The following is a 14,225-nucleotide window of genomic DNA, read 5'->3' as shown; positions in this document are numbered from 1 at the left end:
CAGCGCGGACAGCCATGTTGTCATTGATTTCAGAAACACCCTTACGAGCTCTCTTCAGAGTTTGAGTTCACAATGCAGCTGTGTGTAATTCAAAACTATGGAGTATTTTACAGCTGAGCAACCAGGGAAAATTCTTTTATTCATGTATTAAGGCTAAATCCTATAAATCTGTGGTCCTTTATTAGTAATCAATGCCATTGTTTCATGAGTAAAGCCTTTAATAAGTTCAAAGAGAATCTCCGTGCTGAAAGTATAGGGTCTATACTTTGTCTTAAAACTCAGAAAAGCCACAGAGCTATCAGATATTCTTGTAAGCATGATGTAGGGACTTTATAAACCAGGCCAAACAATTTCAAGATTGAAGAGAGTGTTCTTAATATATCAACTGGGAAATCCCCTCCATTCACATGCTCTTGATTATAAAAATGACCTTTCAGTGTTTTATGATTGGCATAATATCTCCCAACACATGGGGAAGGGCCATAGCTCAGTAGTGGAGCACGTGCTTTGCATGCAAAAAGCTGCAGATTCAATCTCTGGGTAAGACAGAGGGAAACTTTTTTGAGATCCTGGCATCCATTGCCAGTCAGGGTAGACCACCCTGAGCTAGGTGGACAATTGGTCTGACTCAGTATGGCACAGCTTGCAAGTTACGAAAGTTGTTATTATCTGCATAAATCCATGTGAAAGGCTGCTAAAATAGGACAGTGGTTTGCTAATAGTTTATGGCTGAGGCAAAGTATAAGATTTCTAGCCTATGCAGGTGAAATCAACAAGCAGGATGAGGAACCTGTCACCCACTAGATGTTGTTGGGCTGCAACTCCCCCCATCCCTGCCCATTGATGATGCTGGCTGAGGCTACTGAGAGTCCAACCACATCTGGAGGATCACAGCTTCCCCAGAGCCTCTAGGAATACAGAAGACTCTCTGCTTCACACAGTCGCCCTCCTCCACAAGTTGAAGGTAAGGAGCATGATGAAGGAAGCACAAAGCTGGTATTGTATGCTCATCCCCAGACCCATTGCTCACATGGAACATAGGAAACTTCCTATATATTGGTCCATCTAGTTCAGCATTGTTTACACTGAAGGGGGTCTGAAGTGCTTGGGATTGAACCTGGGATCTTCTCATGATATAGGAGAGGGAAACTGGAGATTGTTTATGTATGCGACAACAGCAGCAAGAATTTTATTAGCACAAGTATGGAAAACAGAGAAAACGCCAACAAAGGAAGAATGGCAAGTTAAGCTTACGGACTACGCGGAACTGGCTAAGCTGACAGGATACATGAGAGAGACAACATCGATTTCAAAAAGGAGTGGGAACCATTTATAAACTATATAAAAAGACAGTATTAACTAAACTTTCACAACTATATAAGAAGTAAAACCAGGGTATAGAATTTGTTTAATAAATCAATACGGAAATACGGAGGAAACCAAAGAGGGGGGAGGGGAGAAATGGATATATAAATTGTTCAATTAAGATTTGTGGAAGATTTGTTGTTGTAATTTGAAAATTCAATTAATTTTTTTTTTTTTTAAGAAAGAACCTGGGATCTTCTACGTGCAAAGCAGATACTCTTGTACTTAGCGTGGCCTTTCATGTGTTTTCATTGCACTTCATAGGGCTTATGTCTCATTGCTCACACTCTTAGCTGCTATACTGCACCCAAGCTAATTCCAAAATTAATAATAATAATTTTATTATTTGTACTCCACCCATCTGACAGGGTTTCCCCAGACACTTTGGGTGGCTTCCAACAAATATAAAAGCATAATAAAACACCAACCATTAAAAACTTCCCCATACAGAGCTGCCTTCAGACGTCTTCTAAAAGCTGTATAGGTGTTTATCTCTTTGACATCTGATGGCCACTACCGAGAAGGTCCTCTGCCTTGTTCCTCATAACTTCACTTCTTGCAGTGAGGGAACCGCCACAATGCAATGTCAGGTTTAGCTATTATTAATCTCTTAGCCAGAGGACATTGTCATTAAGGTAGGACAATCTGGTAAATTGCAAATTATGCAAATTATGGCAGTGTCCTGAAAAATCCATATATCATCAAATTTTACTATTGGTACATCACAAGAGAATGCAGTGACAAATCTTGATAGGTAGGGAAACTTGACATTCTCACACAATGCACCTGACAAATATGATTATTTTTGTTATATACCATGACCCCTTTGTAAAAACTCATAGGTATGATGAAATGTCCTGATATCACATGAGAGGCCATGGATCACAGAATCAGAGAGCTGGAAGAGACCCCAAAGATCACCTGCTATTACAGCATCCCTGATACATGACCATCCAAGTCATTTATAAATATGTTTACAAGCAACAGCATCAGGACAGTATTCCGTGGCACCCCATTTCTCATTGCTTTCCAGGCTGATGAGGAACACACTTTAGGTGGTCTACCTTTTCCCTTAAATCTCATGGCATCTAAATCAGAGGCTACAGTACCACCAGCAGTGAGTCAGGTCTCTCTTGGGATTGTGCAACATTGGGAGGAGAGATACTTTTATCTGTTGAATACAATAGACATGATTGTAAATGATACCTCTGAAATATATTATAGCTCATTGTATTTCCTTCATTGACCACCTATCCAAGCACACTATCTTGCTTCTATTTTCTGGATCACTTCAGAAAGTTAAAATTGCGCCTAGTCATTGGACATGATGGTCTGCCAACACATGAAATGATACGGGGGGGGGGGGAATTATACGACATCTCTTCAGCTGCTGTCTCAGAGGCGATGAATTACACTTTAACAAGAAGATGTGAGGTTGCTAATTTTAGAAACAGTTTTAAACTGATGCCAAAGTGTAAGTCATCTGCTCAAAATCCTGCCGTTCAACTATTAATAATATGGAAGTCCTTCCTTTGCATGTGCTCAGCATGCTGATCTAGTGGTGGCATGGCTCTCTATGGAACACCTTCATACTGAAGGGCACTTGACTAGAATCCATGTACTGAAAAAACAGAAGTGGGGATTTGAACACTGCTAGCCTTAAAAGAAGGAACTTTATGCACAAGCATGACTTTCCCATTCCACCAGCTATGGAATGGCATATTCCATAGTTAAATTCCACCTTGAGGAGAGTGAGCTAACTCCATGGTGGTTTGATTCTACAGCTTTCCCTTTTGCCAAGTATCATTTGCAAGCAAATGTACTCAGAGGGGAAGTCAGGGTCACAGAAACCACCCGCCAGCTAGCAGGTGCTTCAAAAGAGCAGCCTCGTGTTATTCTTGCTGCTACTGGAGACAAAGTGCATTAAATTATTCATTGCATATTTAGTACAAGTGCAACATTTTGAACTCCTGTCCCCTAAGTTGTCTTAAGAAAGAAAGAAAGAAAGAGCAATAACAAGCAAATATGTAAGCATTGAGAGAGAGAAAAGGAAATACAAATATATAAACATTGAGAGAGAAAAAAGGTAATCTGTAAGACCCACACAATCCCCCTCAATTATATCATTGTGCTCTGCAGGTAAATTTTTCCATGCAACTCACCACTTGCAAGGGGACCTGGTGGCTATAGCATTCTATCAACTTTTAAAAATAACAAAAACAGCAGTGACTCCGATTTGACTACTCCTTATTCCCTAGTAAATATAGTAAACAAATTAACCAACGTAACTCTGCTTTTTGGAGTTGGGTTTATATCTTTTGTAGTTGTAAATATAATGAATTTCTAATCATGATCAAGTTTGAAAAACCTGGGTCCAAGTTCTAAAACTACTGTGAGCAGAAGCCATTGCTCCATGGGCAGCTGCTCATGTGGAGGGAGATTCCCAGAAGACATTCCCCTGTCCAGCTCTCTCAGCACAGTATAATTCTCACTGCCACTGCAGTCCAAGGAGGCCTTTCTTTGCCTTCCATCTACAAAGAACACGGACATCAAGAGAGGAGGTTAACTTCACCCAGTGTCGTGCCAGGATCTTGCATGTGAGAATGGAGGGGCATTCTTGCGCTAATCTCTCTTTCCCCAGGTTTGTTTCCTTAACTATTTCTATCCTGTTGGAAATAAAAAGGACCAAGCTACACCATTTCCAGGTCTTGGGATAAGTTAACCCCTGATTTGGGGGCAAGTCAAGGGATTGGGAAGGCATTGAATTATTCACAACCAGTCCTTCCTCTGGTCTACCTGGGCATACTTCCAACCCACCCATGGAATCCCCCCTTTTCAGCCCCACCAACATTGGTGCTCCAACACTGATAGGACAAGGGCCACAGAAATTTTCAGGAAAGAGGAATCTTGGCGCAGAGCCTCAGAGGCACCACAACTATAATTTAAAATGGAGTGTGAGAGGCGGGGTTGCCAAATTTTGGTGTGGCACAGGGCACCCCTTTCTGAGGTTTAAAGCTCTTTTTCCACCAATGGAAAGGGTGACCCAATGTGTCTCCTGGGTGTTCTCCAGGAGCCATATTTACTACTACACTTGTGAAAGGGGGTGGGTTAATATTCAAAACGCTCAGCAAAGCTTTGAATTTCTAGAAGAAGAGGAAGAAGAAGAAGAAGAAGAAGAACTTGATTGTGATACAGCAAAAAAGTGGTTAATCCAAATTTACTTTTCCCGACTCCATGGATGGCAACATGAGGAAGAGAGGTAAAATTACTTTCTGCCACAATTTATAGTTGCCTAGGGATACAAGGGAAATGTAGCTTCCAACTGTTAGTTTTGTATACTAGCTTGCTTTCTTTTTTAGTCACAGTAGCCTGATTTTTCACACTGAATTTCTCCAAGTGCACCGGTCTATGTTACATGCTAGCATTATGGTATTTCTGGACAGATACTTTTAATTTTTAATTATCATTCCTGAGAGATGCATGGATGATGCCAGCAAGAAATTCCTAAAGCTTTGCCAAAGCTCATTGCAATATGTGATTTACCATCTGCAGTTTCAAATCTGATGGTGGATATGGGCAGAATGTTCTCCCAGTGAATAAAAACCTCTCCAGGATTTGCCTAAGTGATTCTGTGTTGTGTCTGCCATGCTCTAGATAATGTGAAAAGTTTATTTCAAATGTCTTATGCAATATGACATCATGGGGGGTGGGGGACCACTGCAGTGTCCTTTCTACCAATTCATTTTACCAAGTAGTGTTAATACTGCATGCAGTTGAATACGCTTATCTGTGGGGCCCAATCGCCTGCTACCAACACAACAGTGTAATTGCAATTTAACAGGTTTTTTTAAAAAATGTTCTCTACATCAAAGGCTCATCTCCTCTGCCTATACCATATGCTATGTGTCTGTAGAAAGACTCTTAAACATAATGAAAATGGTGTAATCACAAACAAGAAAGTTAACATGGATAACCATTGTGGTGAATGTTATAGGTCTTAACATCAGCTAACAGCTATCAGAATTTTAGGATACCAGTATTAATTGTTAGGGTTATTGTTTAGAAAAAGCACCCTGATTAAATCATTACACGCAGAGACCAATGCAGATACTAACGTAAGATGGGCATACTGCTTAAGTACCCTAATCAAGAAATTGCTTAATGAGGTGTTCCAACATTCAGATTAGACTGACAAACATATATATTCATACCTAAGGGACAGGACAAAGGAGTGGATGTTGATGACTTAAGAAGTTATCAGGACTGAAATACCAAATCTTATATCAACGTCACAAAATATTACACAGTGGGGTGGGCCTTCCAGACTTAGGATCTGTCCATGTTGCATGCTTAAAGCACATTACTGCTCCTAAGAATCCACAGAACTGCATTTTACCCCTCACAGAGCTACAATTCCCAGACATAGTTTTCAGAATTCTTTGTGGGAAGTCATGTGCTTTCAGTGTGGTGTTCTCAGCGTAGTAGCTGGAATCCTAACTTTCATCATGCCCAGCTAGCAGGGCCAATGGCTACTGAACAGTATAGAGCTCTAAGACCACAGGTGGTATACGATGCATGGCATTCCGTGGTTGCTAAGCAAATTGTAACACCTAATTTTAGAAACAAATGGGACAGGCTTTTGTTTGGAAGTAAAGTCTCTGTATTTTGTGTACAGGAATTAATTTGCCCTAGAAGTTTCTAAAATCTGACAAAGTAGCAGAATGACACTGGACATTGGAGATCTCTGCCAACACCCATGATATGGAAAATCCTATTTGAAACATTACTGTAGGTCCCGAAGTTCAAGATTACACAGGCTTCCAAATACATATTCCACACAGTGCTTGTTTGTGTACATAAAATATGTCCCAGTCTCATGTGTCCCCATCCACATTCATGCAATGAAATATTTGCATATTACTGCTAAATCAGCTCATTAGCAAGCAGGTAAATTTAGTATTAGAAAGTAATAGCTGGAAATAAATATTCTGACTCTGCTTCCTGATCTATAATTAGATCTAAATTCAGTTTCACCAGGCAAAATTACCAGTATTAATGTTTAGGGTCTGTGATCAGACCTCAAGTAGGTTACAGGCTTATGAAGACAAAAATTCTGTGAAAAATAAAGTATTTTGAGACAACACCCTTACAGGTCCAGTCCTGCTCAGTATCACATAATTAGGAAGCCTGCAGTTATAGGTTAGCTTATATAGCCATGTACCACATTTCTTTAAATAAACACACAGAAACACAAACTTTTAGGTTAGAATGATAGCTTACTGAGGTTGAAAGTGGAAATATTGAAACCAATGAACTGTTTTGAAACTAGTATAAACATTTAGCCAAGCTACGGCCATCCTTCATAACCCAAACCCTACAGCAACTAACAGCACAATCCTATACATATCTATTAAGAAGTAAGTCTCAACCAGTTCAGTGGAGCTTACTCCCTAGTAAATTGGTATGGCAGGGGGCAGATGGGGACTTTTCATCCAAAGGGCCACACATCCCGTTTTAGGAAGTTGCATGAACCGCATGCCAGTGGTAGGCAGGGCTAGAGACAAAAGTGTGTGGACAATGGATGCAACTCTTTCATATTCCACCCACACATAAGTCAGAGAGTCCTGTCCCCATGGAGAAAACATAATGATGCAGAAGTGCCTCCCTTCAGACTGCGTGATGTCCAAAAGCTAATTCAGAGCTGTTCATAAAACAGTTCCTGCTGTCATGTTGGAGATCAACACAGTGTCAGGAAGCCAACCAGATCTGACTCCATCGTTCTACCCATGATTGTGCAGAAACAGTCACTGTGGATAATTGGATGCAGGAATAGATAGACTTCTGGTCTGATCCAGCAGGGTTTATGTTTGTTGGCTTAATCAGAATCTTTTCCCCTTCACAGTTGTTGGGTGGATGATAGGATTCTGCAGAAGTGGTACGGCAATGATTTTCGACTGCCCATTGAATGCTACGGGAGTATTTTAAGTTATATCAACTTTTCTGCCAGCATAATATTACAACTTCATCAGAGAGTGAGACAAGATGTGAGCAAAGAATTCCAGCTAAGTTGCAGTTCTTCCCCACCATAAGCCCAACAGCCTTTCTCTTTTTTTACACTGCACTGGTAGAGTTAAACCAATATAATCATGATGATAGTACTTCCATAATACATTGTTGGCATCCTCAACATTATGCATCTTTAGGTTCTACCAGTGCAATCATTATTCTCCACCAGCCAGTGCAAATAAGGTTAGGATATCAGTGTGGATTTTTAAAAAAAAAACAGGTTGAATTGATGTTATACTTACACAATAAAAGACCAGTGAATAGTTAGCACTCATTGGATCATACATATAACCATTTCTAAAAAGACTTCAAATAGTCTTGTTTGCAAAACCTCTCGTAAAAGGCTGAGGTGCTCTAAAACTGAGCTGAATAGTTACTGATAAGATTCACATCATGCCTTACCATTAATAGTAATTAATTTTACACCTCATTCATAGTTCATTATATTCAGAGAGCTGAAGGGACCATCTCAACTTCTGTCTTAGCATTTTTCATCATTATCTATTTCTCATGACCAAGTTAATTCTTCTTTGAAATGAGGCATTGTATGCTGAAAAGAAATTAACTTAGGGGCAGCAGGAGAAAGAGGGAGGGAGGGAGGGAGGGAGGGAGGGAGGGAGGGAGACAGACAGACTGACAGACAGACAGAGAACTCTGACAAAAGGGGTGTGCAAAGCCCTTTGTTTCTTACAGTCCATGTGTTGTGTGTGTGTGATGCGCTTACCATATGTTAAAAATAAATAGTCAGGTAATTTTAAATGTAAAGTGAGATGACGATATTGAAGTTACATGTCTGTGGTTTTTATTAAATCAATATACTTTCTAGTAGTGAAAGAATGAAAGAGTATTTTCATTAGACTTGGAACATCTACATTACAAATGATTCTTAAAAACAAACAAATGCAAGCACAATCCTCTCCCCCCTTGCTTTCAGTCAGTTACATGCAGAATAGTGCCCTGTAGTCCTCCACCAGGTTACCCTGAACAATCATGCACTTTTGTACAAAGATGGATTGTGACATTTAGGCATGGTCTGCAGCTCAATGGTTGAACATTGCATGCAGAAGATCCTAGGTCCAGTCCCCACTGTTTCTTTCTCCAGGCAGGGCTGTGAAATCTTGAAGAACCATTGCCAGTCAATAGCACTGCTAGGCTGTATTGAACTAGATGGAACTCGATATAAGGCCGCTTCATGTGTTCCTATGCAGTTATATGGCTGCAGGTCCTTCCTCACTCAGCTTTGCCTCATTCAGATGATGGCTCATTTCCAGGGCCCCATGTGCTGTCATCTGTGTGATCTTGAATCTACTTTGCCACCATCTTCCTAACACCATGCTAAATGCAAATGGCATGAGCGATTGCCCTTTGCTTGTCACCGAGATCTACCCAGAGACACGCAAAGCAATTAGCTTGCGAAGAGTCAAGCTTATAATGCTGCTAAGTGTTCTGCTTTCATGTTGTAACGTTAGCTTTAAGACGGATGAAATATGAATAACACTTCGGTGTAGGTTAAAACCATCTAGTTCATGAGCTAAATGGGAAAACTGGGTGAGGAGATCGTTTACTAGGCTAGCGACAGGAAGCTTGCAGCCTTCCAGATGCTGCTGAACTACATGCAAGGCATTTGAATCTTACTATGACTCCACATCGGGACGCGGGTGGCGCTGTGGGTAAAACCTCAGTGCCTAGGACTTGCTGATCGTAAGGTCGGCGGTTCGAAACCCCGCGGCGGGGTGAGCTCCCGTCGTTCGGTTCCAGCTCCTGCCCACCTAGCAGTTCAAAAGCACCCCTAAGTGCGACTTCCGGGTTGGCGCCATCGCCGAATGGCGGACTCCCTCCGAGCTCCGGAGGGAGTCTGCTCGGCAGGGGCTGGGTCCTACCGCACCGGCGATGCGGGGACCCTTAGAAACCACGGCCACGGAGGCCGTGGACATGGAGACTCGGCTTGCACCGTTAGCGCCCTCCCGACTCGTGAAGGAGCCTTTTTAAAGGCTACGGATCGGGTGCCGGGGAGAAGCGTGGTGCCTTGAGTCCTCTGCTTCCCCTGCTGAGCGCAGCCGCATGCCATCCGGCGGAGAGCGCTGACTTCTTCCATTGAAAATTCGGACTTTTCAACAATAACCCGTGAGTAAATCTGGAAATCGGGTTCAAAAGGAGGAAAAAAGAAATTTTTTTTTCGAATTGGATACGAGCGGGGGGGATTCAAAAAGGAAGTCAGTCCCCTCCCTATTGTAAATTGTCTAAAACAAAGACGGGGAAACCAAGACCCAAAAAGGCTTGCATTACTGATAAAAATTACAATTCCACGATGGGGAACTACAAGAACTGTGCTGGAGGAGGAACTGGAGAAGGGAAACACAACCCCCCCCCCTGGGAACCGGGGCGATTGAAGAGAGAGCCTGGTGAAAGGAGTCGGAGAGTTCGACAGTTTTCAAAATAGCTGTCAAAGTCGGAAAGTGGAGTGGATTTTATTATGAGAACTTGGCTGGTTAAATTTGCTTCAATTTGCTACAATTTGTTAAAATCTGGATACAAAATGGCGAATATGGATAACAACTTGACTTTTGGACTAGAGGAAACAAAGTTATAACAATCCCCCTCGAGGAGCTTCGGGACATTACAAGGACTGGGAAAGTGGAAAAACACCAATGGAATTTTACAGAACTGGTTACCTTCTGGGAAAGCTGCAAAACGGAAACAACATCTCGTCTGCAGGGTGTTTTCTTTTTTTTTTTTTTTTTAAAGGAGACAATAGACTTTTCTATTGAAGAAAGGAAGGGACTGAACGTAAGGTTTTGCCCCTGAACAACAACCATCCCTGCAGACTTACCAAACTTGCGAATTACAACGTTTAAGCAGCGGAACAAAAGGAAATTAGACTACAAACCGGAAAGAACAACGGAGGGAGTTTTACTACAGTTTTCTTAAAGACTGAAGTTAAAGCTTTGGAGAATAATAATAATAATAATAATTTTGATTATCAAAAAATTTATTTCTAATTTTAAAAAAAAGGGAAAGCCAGCTGGAGTTGGGGAAAAGTTGTGATTTATGGCCTTAAGAATTCCAGGCAGACACTAGGGGTTGATGGTCAGGGGGAAATTAAACCGGGGACAGGGGGGGGAGAACTAAAACTCCAAAGGCTTGCCAACTTTGTTCTTTTTTGTTGAATTGGTCTTTCTTTTTTATTATTCATTATATCTCTTATTTTTTACCTTTTCTATTGTTATTATCTGGGGTGCTTTTTTTTATCAAAAATGGAAATTGTGGAATGAAAGGGGGTGGGTCCTGGGGAAAGAACATTGGGTTGTTTATTATTATTAAGGGTAAAACAAATTAAGCTTTAATTTGAAAGGGGAATTTGTGCGGCCAACAATGTGAAATGGGAATATGGTGGGGGTGGGGGAAGGGGGGAGTCCCATAAGTGATTATGCATTTCCATGTGCGGCGCTGGTGCTGGCTTGCCAGCTGCAGCTTCGTCACGCTGGCCACATGACCCGGAAGTGTCTTCGGACGGTGCCAGCTCCCGGCCTCTTGAGTAAGATGAGCGCGCAACCCTAGAGTCAGTCATGACTGGCCCGTACGGGCAGGGGTACCTTTACCTTTACTTTTATGACTCCACATGTCCTAGTGCCAGTGACAATGGGAGAAAAAACCAACTATATTTCGTTATATACTTTGTGGCAAAGGTGTGGAACCTCAAATACAAGGACTGATAATACCTCTCGCTTCCATGGTTGGAAGATAGGGAAGAATATGCATACAAATGAGTCTACAGTACAATGGTAAATTTGCATCCCTTGCTTTGTCCATTTTTGCCTCTGGCTCCTCTGGAATATGACTCTCAGGAAGTTATCAAGTGTGGCCGTCAGCCTGAAAAAGCTTCCTTACTCCTTTGTTTATGGTAATAAATGGCTCTTTTTTAGGTACAGACCTAAATACGGTGAAAAGTTTAGGCAGGAGGGGCCAGCTACAGGACAATGATTTGATGAGAGATCTACGGAAGCAGTAATAAGTGAGTACATTATTGAACAAAGAAATAATTAGAAGAGTATTAATGATCATGGTTTTTCTCAGTGCTGCATAGTTAGCTACTTCTAAATACTAATGATTGCTACAAAGGAGTAAATAATTAAATGTTAATTACCACACACTATTTCTTTAATAGTTTTATAATAGCAGTAAGCTAAACATGATGAAGAGTTACCACAGAATAGTTGTACTCATTTCAACTGGTTGCTGAAGTTGAGGCTATCAAGCAGAAGTCCACATTAATTGGTTTGGGCAGCAGCCAAAACAGTGTGAACACCCACCCACCCATCCACCATGGGCCACTTAAAACAACATGGTGGAGGGCAGAGGAATGAGCAGTGCTATTAAGCAGGGACTTTGCCTTCTCTTTTGGAAGAACAAAGCGGGATATTGGCCTAGTAAGCAGGATCAGTTTGTTGGTGGATTAGATAAAGGGAAGCTATATAACATGTAGGCAGTTGGCTGTTAAGGAGGACAGGTGCACATGAAGAGAAACGAGGATAAGTTCAGAGATACAACAACACTCTATAAAATTAATACATGTTTATTTGATTGAAATATGAAGTGGTGACAAAAGTGGGTATTTCATTGTGCCTGGAAGCAAATCAAGCCACACCACATAATAAAACCTCTTCTTGACATTGTGCAGGCAGTGACCATTTTGCATGGGGTTTTTGTTCCTGGCCCCCGCATGCGTAAGCATATAAGTGTGCCCTGCCCCATTCCAACCCATTCTGTCCCACCCCCATTCTGCTCTCTTCCAGGTCAAAAGGACCCACGTGTAAAAAAAAAAAAAAAAAAGGACCCACATGTCGGTAATTGCATATCAGTAGTTGCTGCATATATTGTCAAGTTTTCCTTACATGCTTAACAATGCAATCCTGTCATGTATAGGGTTTTTTGTTGGAGGGCGGTGTTTGAGTAAATCCTACCGTATTCCTTCTTCCAGCTTCCCCAAGGTAAAGGTGTATAGGGCTGGAGCTGAAATGTGACTTTTTCTAGTGGTGAGCCACAATTACATAGTAAGAGCTGCCACCCCACCCTGCCTCACTAGCTGCTCCAGTTGATGAGGGATCTCTCCTTTTGACTGGAAAGATCTTTCTGGGAAGTCTTGCTCGATAGTTTACTGTTTCCTCTTCCTCCTCCACCACCTCCTCTCTCTCCTCCTCCTCCTCCTCCTCCTCCTCTTCTTCTTCTTCTTCTTCTTCTTCTTCTTCTTCCATGTCGTTCAATTGTCAAAATGACTTCTACGCGATAATAACCAAATAAAGTCATCATGGAGGAAATTAACGAGTACACTGGGTCCTGGTGAGTTCAAACAGAACAGCTGCTAAGTCATTTCTAACATATTAGCAGTGGTATCCACTGCTTGGGAAATAAGGGGGAATTCCTATGCTATGCCATGACAATTGTTGTTTCTGTTACCATATTAATATGAAAGCAATTTTTAGGGTAGAACTAAGAGGTGTTTCCTTGGTGACTGAATTTACTTTTGAATGTGTGTCTGTGAACCATTCTCTTTTCCTGTTCTCTGGCACCAACAGAGGCTTCCTTTCCAAACAGCAGCTGAGGAGCGGCAATTTTTATGAGGATCATAACGGGTCCTAAAGGGTTAAGCCAGGTGTGAAGAACTGGATCTGACCAACAGGCCAGAAATTGCCCCCACACCCCAGACCAAATTTGACAAGAGGGTGGGAGCATCTATCTGTCAACCACCTGATGTCACAATGAGGTCAGATGACCTGTTTTTGCAGAGCCCTTTGCATTGCAATATCGACAATCAACTGAAGAGGGGAAGCATTTTTAGAAAAGAAGCTGAAAGAATTGAGAAATCTTTTACTCTGCCTTTTTGCCTCTGTGCCTTCATTGTTTAAGTGAGAAAGAAAAACTCAAACTATGTATAACTGAGCATCACCTATGGCTGTACTGAGTTAGTATAGCAAAAAATAAATGAATGAACATGTTTAATGCCACTGAATATGAAAGGGAACATCTATTTTGAAACAATGCAAGGGCCACATCTTTTTTACCTTTGTAGGCAGCCCAACCCACAACTTAGCTAGGCCTGGAATCTGGATTTAATGTGATGCAAGTCCCATTGGCTTAAATAAAAGTACTTCAAGCTTTAGTGAACTTTGTGTATCAGGCTGACAGCCATTTAACATAGTTCAAAGGGCTGTATATTTAGGTTTCCTACAGAGTACCGGTGAACCAAAAGATTGACAGATAAATGTACTTTTTTTTCCTTTTATTGTTTTATTACCTGCCACACTAGTCACTGGTACCTGATTATAAAAAATAAGTATACTGTGAGTTTTAGTAAAACCATAATTTAATGTCAAGATGTTAACCTTTTTCCTGTATTACTATTTTCTCCTTTTAGTTTTCTCTGTGCAGAGTCCTTTGCCATTCCAGCTAAAACCCTTATGTTTCGACTGCAGTTGCCCAGAATAAAATTGACATTTCCTCTAAAGATTACATTCATTTTACCTTTTTTGAAAAGCTTCTTGAACTTTAGAAATGCCCTCAGCTTTCTGCACAAGATGATTGGTTTCGCTATTTCTATAACTTTCATTTCTGCGTTTCAAGGCTACAATTAAAATTTTTTGCCACTGAGGAACAAATGGGTATATGTGATGTTGCCTCTATGCTGTAATTTCTGATTGTGCAAAAATATAAGTTATTTTCATTTAGTGTGTGAAATTGGGAAATGCAGGAGTGTTAACTTTATTGATGGAACAGAGCTTTTGCTCCTTAACTCTTTC

General features: G+C 41.2%; 1 long non-coding RNA gene across 1 annotated transcript; it reads left to right on the top strand.

Annotated features, from left to right (window-relative positions):
• The first annotated feature begins 1,552 nt into the window (after positions 1-1,552).
• Positions 1,553-13,938, top strand: LOC310677045. Its single transcript, XR_014510893.1, has 3 exons — positions 1,553-4,624; positions 11,355-11,443; positions 13,844-13,938. It is a non-coding gene; the product is annotated as an uncharacterized lncRNA (long non-coding RNA).
• Positions 13,939-14,225: the final 287 nt, after the last annotated feature.

This window comes from Podarcis tiliguerta, assembly GCF_965153285.1.
Source record: "Podarcis tiliguerta genome assembly, chromosome: 4".
Classification (NCBI taxonomy): Eukaryota; Metazoa; Chordata; class Lepidosauria; order Squamata; family Lacertidae; genus Podarcis; species Podarcis tiliguerta.
Note: the sequence above shows the minus strand (reverse complement) of the source record. Positions and strands in the feature narration are given on the sequence as shown.